The sequence below is a fragment of the Silene latifolia genome, chromosome Y, assembly GCF_048544455.1.
Source record: "Silene latifolia isolate original U9 population chromosome Y, ASM4854445v1, whole genome shotgun sequence".
In the NCBI taxonomy this organism is placed as follows: domain Eukaryota; kingdom Viridiplantae; phylum Streptophyta; class Magnoliopsida; order Caryophyllales; family Caryophyllaceae; genus Silene; species Silene latifolia.
In genome coordinates, this window is record NC_133538.1 from 445,262,745 (window position 1) to 445,270,379 (window position 7,635).

The window sequence follows — 7,635 nt, forward strand, 5'->3', positions numbered from 1 at the left end:
ACGACTCAAAAATTAGTCATAACTAAATTTTTGACAATAATTCAACTTGATTTAATATTATGCTCATTTTTGACCTTAAAAACTTAATATTAATGAAATAAATTCAAATCGAATTACAAAAATTTCAAAATTTGAATTTTAAATTTTTGAACATTCTGGAATAATTCCATTACACTCATAATGTCAAAAATAATGGTTAAAATTTTCAAATTAATTTTGAGAAAATATAGTTGCATTTTATCGATTTTATCTCATAAAATACATAAAGTATCCGAAAATTAATCCAATAATTTTTACAAATTTAGCTCTGATTAGTGGGATACTTATGCAACTTAAAAAAATTTTCTCAAGCCATGCAATACGTTTTAGTTAATTTTGCCAAAATAGTCACTATTTATGCCATTTTTACTCTAAAAATCCATAAATCATGCAAAGTAAGATCATTAAATCTATAAATTTACATACTCTCTGTAAATTATGCATGTGACATCATATTAAAAGATCATGGCTTAGTTCGAGATTTAACTACTTTTACCTATTTTACCACTTTTAATCCATTTTTATCTCATAAAAATCATAAATCATGCAATATTAATCAAATTAACTCGAATTTTTACACACAACTTGTAAAATATTCATGTGAGGTCATATAAACTTTTCAAGGTCAGAAACTTAGTTTAACTATTTTTAGCATTTTAATTCCCATTTTAGTCATAAAAATGTAATAAATGACCAAAAATCATTAAAATGAGCAATAAATTTCCATAAATCATAAAAATGACCTAAAAATATTTTAGGACCAGAATATATAACATTCATGTTGATTTCGTGGCTTATACTTATAAATCACAAATTTTTAGTTTTATATGTTAACCTTTTAACTCGGAAAAAACAATAACCGATTATGCATGCAACATCCTTATGCTCTGATACCACTTGTTAGGTTCATATACCTATTATTATTAGACTCCACTAATATTAAACTAATTAACTTGTTAATTATTTATTCTTTAGATCTAGTGCATGCATAACAAAATGAAAGATTTATAAGAAGAACAATGTTCCTTACATTGTTATGTGTTTCGAAATTATGGGCACTAGTAAGGTCACCTTGCTTCACTTGTTCTTGAGCTAAATATGATGTATGATCTTCCTAAGACTCCAACTATAGAAGCCACTCCAATAAATTGCACCCAAGATTAATCCCAAAAATTCCTACTAATATTAACTAGATATTTAGTAGAAATATTACCTTAATAATACTAATGTTCTTGTAATACTACCTTTAGTAATAGATGATGAGTATTAGTATTTTTAGAGAGTTTTTATGATCTTGCATGTGAGGAAAGTTAGAGAGAAGCATAAGCAAAATAAGCAAAACAAGAGGAGTGAAAAATGAGCAACAAGTGCTCATTTTAAGAGCACCAAAACCGGTGGCCTCTAATGGCATGGGGGAATCTTTCCCATTTGTTTTTACTTGTTTTTTTAGGCTAGGTAGTAAAATGTAATAGTAGGAATGATTAAAGCTAGTATGTAATATCACTTTCATGCTTTAATCATAAAACAACAAAGACAAAAGAGCATCTTTTGCTCTTCTAGCTTATTTGGCCGAAATATTGGACCATTTTTGGTCTATTTTTGCCTTTTGTCATTTGTCCCACAAATGCTTATAAGTCATATGTTTAATTATCTTACATATTTAATTATTAATGCAATCATTTAACACTTAAATATTACAATTAATAATATAATATACACTCCACTTTTTGAGTAGTATATTACCATTATATCATCATATAATGGGTCCCATAATTACTAGTTAGTTAAAATTACTTCTTGTAACTTTAAATAACTAATTACCTCTACCGCAAAACTTATATAATACCTCACTTAATCTAGTAATTTAACACTTAATTACTAAATTTAAATCTTATTTAATCACATTACAATAAGACGTAAAATTGCACTATCATAATTAAGGAATTAATTAATCTGTATCGCATACAATTAATTAAATATCTATTTGGGCCTCATCCGATAGGTGTCACCTAAAGGGATAACCTGACCACCACCGTCACACGACAGTAATGTCAAACTCTAGTTAGCCAATCATTACCGATTAATGACGGTCAGTCGACTGTATAAAGAATCATCCCTCACGTATTCTTTATATGAGATTTAATAATGATATTTAAATCATGTGATCGCACTATTGTTGAGGTCACATTTCCCAACATTTTCTTGCACTGCTTCAAAGCTATGGCAAGGGTGCATAGTCAACTGCTTATACAGGTCTGACTCATGGTGTAGGCCCTCCTGAAGGCTTCGACTGCTGTTGACACGTCACACTCTCATACCTCCACCTTCTCATTCTTAAATCTAGTGTTGTACTCTCCAATGGTCTCACTTGCTCCTTGAATAATTCTATACAAGTCGCCTGCATGCTTTTATGGCTTTCGGCTGCTTACGAATTGCTGAGTGAATGCGTTTACCAGGTCGGCAAACGTGGATATTGATCTGTTAGGCAAACTTACGAGCCATCAGAGTGCTGGCCACGACAGTGTGGATCCAAACCCCTTGCACATACAGGCTTCTTTTACATGTCCTACAACCGTCACTGTCATCATTTTATGCTTGTATTGGCTTACTTGGTCAAAGGGATCTGTTGTGCCATCAAAGAGAGGCATGTTTGGATTTGTGAATCCCTTTGGCATGGCGATAACAAATATTGCATCCGCGAATGGCGAGTCAGCATAACTGTCGGGTGCTGCCTTTTCGAGTAGAGGTGGCAGCCCTGGGACCCTGCTTAGCATCTCCCTCAGTTCTAGATACTGCTGATTGGTCAGGCTTCCTGAGTCCTAGCTATGTTTGTCTGCTATCTGCTGATTTGAAGTGCTGCTTCCAGGCCCGAATTCCTGAGGGTTCTGATGCGGCGTGGTACCTAATGGAGCTGAAATCACAAGCGTTCCCTGGTGCCAACTTATCTGCGGACTACCTATGGATCCTACACCCGGTGTTTTGTTAGTTATTACGGGGTTACCAACTGGGATGTTACTTGGTTGTATTTCCATACGGCTGGCAGGCTGCCAGCTGTCTGGTGTGAGGTATCCAAGTCCTTGCGGGATTATCCTTTCTCCTGTTGGTACAGTTGTTAGATCTAATCTTGTTACCAGTTCAGCTGGTATCTGTCGAGGTTGATTCCTACTGCCTGATGCCCCCTGTGTAAGATCTACTACTGGGGCCTGACCTTCATCCTCCGCGCTTGCTGGTGTGCTGGATTGTTGTCTCAGGATGTCTATCTGTGCCTAGAGCTCCCTGTTCCTCTTCCATGCCTCAGCTTCTGCCCTCCTCTGGTCTTCTCGCATACCTTCCATGACCTTCTGCAGATTTTCCATGCCACTAAGCAAGGTTTATTTTGGACTTGGCGGTGGAGTAAGGCCTGAACTTCCTGTTCCCCTGAGTGATCTGGGTTGTGCCGCCACAACAGGAGTTTTGGGAGGCAGAGTGACTTTTGTCACGGATGTGGTTCTTGGTGTGTGTCCGGGGGCCTGATTTTGAGCCGCTGATGCTGGGTTTTGAACTGGATTTGGTGGTATCGACGGCTGACCGCTCCCTGACACAGCTGCTAATGTTTATTTGTCCATTATGTGTCTAAGTAATTAACGATTGACGACCATAATACCCCACGGTGGGCGCCAAACTGTTTTGGTGATTTTCTACCGAATTAGGTTAAGTAGGTCAATGTGGTCTTACTCGTTGTATGTCGATTGGATTGTTTACGATAATGATAAATAAGGAAATTAATGACGCAAATAAAGGTTAACACAAGAGATTTGGTGACGCAGAAAACCCAATGTGGGAAACGACCGCGGGTAGGTACGGTACCCTTCCAATGAGTGCACTAGCTTTGAATACGAGAATGAATACAAAGGAGACGGCACGATAATCTAGCTAGCGCAATGCGTTATGTTTGTATGGTAGTTCTTGAATGTCCCTTCTTCCTTGTCCTCATGGCTATTTATAGGGTAGGAACCCTAGGCGTGTCCTACTCCGTTTATGGTAAGCAATAATAGTCCTACCATGCTTCTTTCCATAAATGCGTCCTTGTATTCTATTCTCCCTGATCTCCCTAAATTCTCCCTAAGATCTCCTTGACTCACCTGCTTACAGGCCCTGGCGTGCCTACTGAATTCCTCTGTGACACCCCCATATACCAAGGAGCCTTAGCAAGGCCTTCCCTAGCATATAAGGACCTCGCTATCTCGGTTGCCCGAGGAAAGTAAGCATCAAAAGTCGATTAAAGAACATTTATAATTATCTTACAAGTGATTAAACCCAAACTACTGATACAAACGATACAACTCATCAACACTATGTAGACTACTCCTGTCATGACTCGTGAAGACTCATCCCGCCAAGACTCCGGCCACCATCCAAGACATCACCTGCTAAGTGTTACGTGCATTTTGTATAGTCTTTTTAGCCTATTTCAGCACGTATTTCCATGTACTTTTGTACTGTTTATATAGTATTATGCCCCGAATTGGCTACTTTGGTTCGTTTTGTCCATTTTGTAGAAATAAACGTGGAAGTAGTAGAATCGCACCATTTTCGTCCCTTTTTGCATGCATTTTGAGGAGACGGGATTGTTCAGACTGAGATCTTGCATTGGGATGCGTGAAGGAACGGTCTACGGAGCAGTTGGTCACGAGTTTGAGCTGTTTTGGAGGAAGAACACTCGATCGAGATGTTTTATTGGTTGATCGAGTGGTTTCTATGGCTGAGGTTGGTCGATCGAGTAGTATTGTACTCGATCAAGAAGTGCTGGAATTAGGAGTTACTCGATCGAGTAACAATTTTGGTCGATCGAGTAGATATTTTGGAGAAGTACTCGATCGAGTTGTTTTAGACTACTCGATCGAGTGGTTTTGGCTGTCATGGGCTTTAATTAGTCCATGAACGTGTTTTAGCTTATGGACTTAGTAATTTTTCTTTTTAAACGCATAATAACTAGGTCATTGGCATTCAGTTTTTTTCACCTATCATTTTTGACATTACGCTTGAACGGTTCTCTTTTCCTTTTACAGTAACTTTGCTTTCGGGGTTATTTAGCTCGGAATTGGTCGTTCTTTACGCCGGATTCTTGCGATTGTAATCTCTTTCTCCCTTTTAAATATTAATCTCTCTTTTATTCAACTTATTTACTTGTTTTGTTGTTTTTTAATTTTCTGCCCTAATCTTTGTTTATGCATTTTCATTATTATTTCATCATGCTTAATGTTAGTTATTTCATTGTTATTAGTTTTGATAATATTAATAGCATGAGTAGCTAATCTGTTTCATGTTCGGATTAGGGGATCTACGGTAGAAATGTGACGATCTAGTAAATAGGTTAGATGAATTAATTGTGAGACTCTGTCCCCATAGCGATATAACTGTATTTACCGACTTAGTTGAGTGCACCCTTCTAAGTCACCCTTTTAATTTGGTTAAATTTAATCCTGGATCGGAAGATTGGACTAAATAGGCCTGCTATGAACAGTAGACTACCCTGACGAGGACGGAAGTTCAGTTAGTGGTAATTTAGGATAGAAAGTAGACCGGAAGGACCTTTGCATATCCGTCTCGCAGTAATTTATCTAAGTTGTTCACAGTTGAGTCACTAGACTACCGTAGTGAACCGAAATCCTGACATGTCCCCTCTCTATTGATAGTTTATTCTCATTTTCTGTCTTTATTGCTCTTTCTTTATTTCTATTCCTTTAAACCCTTAATTAGTTTAGAACAATCAAATTACAAACCCCCCCCATTTTTGACCAAATAGACGGACCTTTACAGATATCTTGCCTCCCTGAGGAGATCGACCTGACTTCCCTACCTATATAGTTAGTTTAGTTAGTTATTTTTGATAGGTATACGACAGCCCTGTCAAATTTTGGCGCCGTTGCCGGGGACGCAATTGCCCTATCTGTCTTTGTTTCGTTTATTTTATCCGTCTCAAGGAATTTTTATTTCTTGAGGCAGTTCTTATTTATTTTCTTTCAGTATTGTGTATGCCCAGGTCACATAGGTTGGAGTTAGTTCCAGCTGATTCTGAGCCAGAGAGACTGTTAAGGCATAGACTCCGTCTGCAAAGAGAATCACGAAAGGAAGCCTTGATTACTTTCGAACCCGAACTTCAGCATTTCCTATTTACAGAAAATCCATCTTTTGAAGAAGACACTTTTAGTTCTGTAAAACAACCAGTAAAGATGCCAAACATTACCAGCCATTCGGAGCCTAAAGCATCATTTATTCCTAAAGGTTTCAATCTCCAGACTGAGGATGGGAATACATTTGACATCCGTCCGTCATATATCAATCTGGTGGAGAGAAATCTCTTTAGAGGTGTGGCAGGTGAAGACCCGAGGAAGCATATGGAGATCTTTACGGACTACTGTTCTGCTATCCCCGCCACAAAGGGGGTAACTCAAGACAAGATTAAAGAGGTGCTGTTTCCTTTTTCTTTGACTGACTCAGCCAGGGAGTGGCTGACTGATTTGGACCGCATAGCTGCGGGGGTCACAGACTGGGAGACCCTTGCTCTTGCTTTTTATAAGAGATATTTCCCTCCGCAGCGCACTAATCAGATGAGGGCCAAGATTACCAGTTTCAAACAGGCACCTGATGAAACTTTCTATGAAGCGTGGTGCCGTTTCAAGAGGTTGGTGAGGTCTCTTACTCACCATGGTTTTGATCCGTGGTTCCTATCCAATCAGGTCTACAATGGGTTATACGATGATCACAGAGCCATACTTGATGCATCATCCAACGGAAGATTCCAAAATAACATTGACGATGATAAGGGATGGGCCCTTATTGAAGAGATGGCGACCCACTGTGCTGAGTATGGGAACCCGAGGGATAGTATTAGAATAGTTCATGCAGTCGATAAGCAAGTTGTGGCTCAGCTGGAAGCCATGAATGCTAGATTTGATAAGTTGGAGTTGCATTCTGCTGGGGAGCCTCAGACGGTTCATGTGCTTACTAGAGGGGAGGTTGTCACATGTGAGAGGTGTGGGAGCAACGACGATCAAACTGCTGTGGGCTGTCTTACAGAGAAGGAACAGGTCCTTGCTTTTCAACAATACAGGCAAGGAGGGGGTTCCTATTATAAAACCAAGGGGCAGTCCATCCCAATTTTAGGTGGACAAGTCAAAATGTGCTCAATCCTACCCCTCCTCCACAGCAGCAGCAACCATATGTCCCTCCTCATAAGGCTCAACAAGGCTTTCATAAGCCTCCTTCCTTTCCTACACCTAATCAAGGTGAATCATCTTCTGGTGGGGTAAGTGATCTAGGTGAGTTGAAGACGATGTTGCAGTCTTTGACAAAGCAGTCGCAGCTAAGTGACCAATAAAAAGATGCATCTATCAAGGCACTTGAAACTCAATTTGCCCAGTTAGCCGCGAACCAGTCCACAAGGAAACCGAGACATTTACCGTCATAAGCCGATAAGAATCCACATGAGACGGTGAATTTAATTAATTTGAGGAGCGGTTATTCATATGAAGGACCGAAATCAGACCCGAGGAAGGTAATTACTGCTGATGAACAGTGCACTGTCGAAGAAAAAGAGCTGCCGACAAGGAAAGT

At 39.0% G+C, this 7,635-nt stretch overlaps 1 non-coding gene across 1 annotated transcript; it reads right to left on the reverse strand.

Moving 5' to 3' along the window:
* Positions 1-6,627: 6,627 nt before the first annotated feature.
* On the reverse strand, positions 6,628-6,733 carry LOC141636562 (small nucleolar RNA R71). Its single transcript, XR_012541168.1, has one exon. It is a non-coding gene; the product is annotated as a small nucleolar RNA R71 (small nucleolar RNA).
* Between the last annotated feature and the right edge of the window lie 902 nt (positions 6,734-7,635).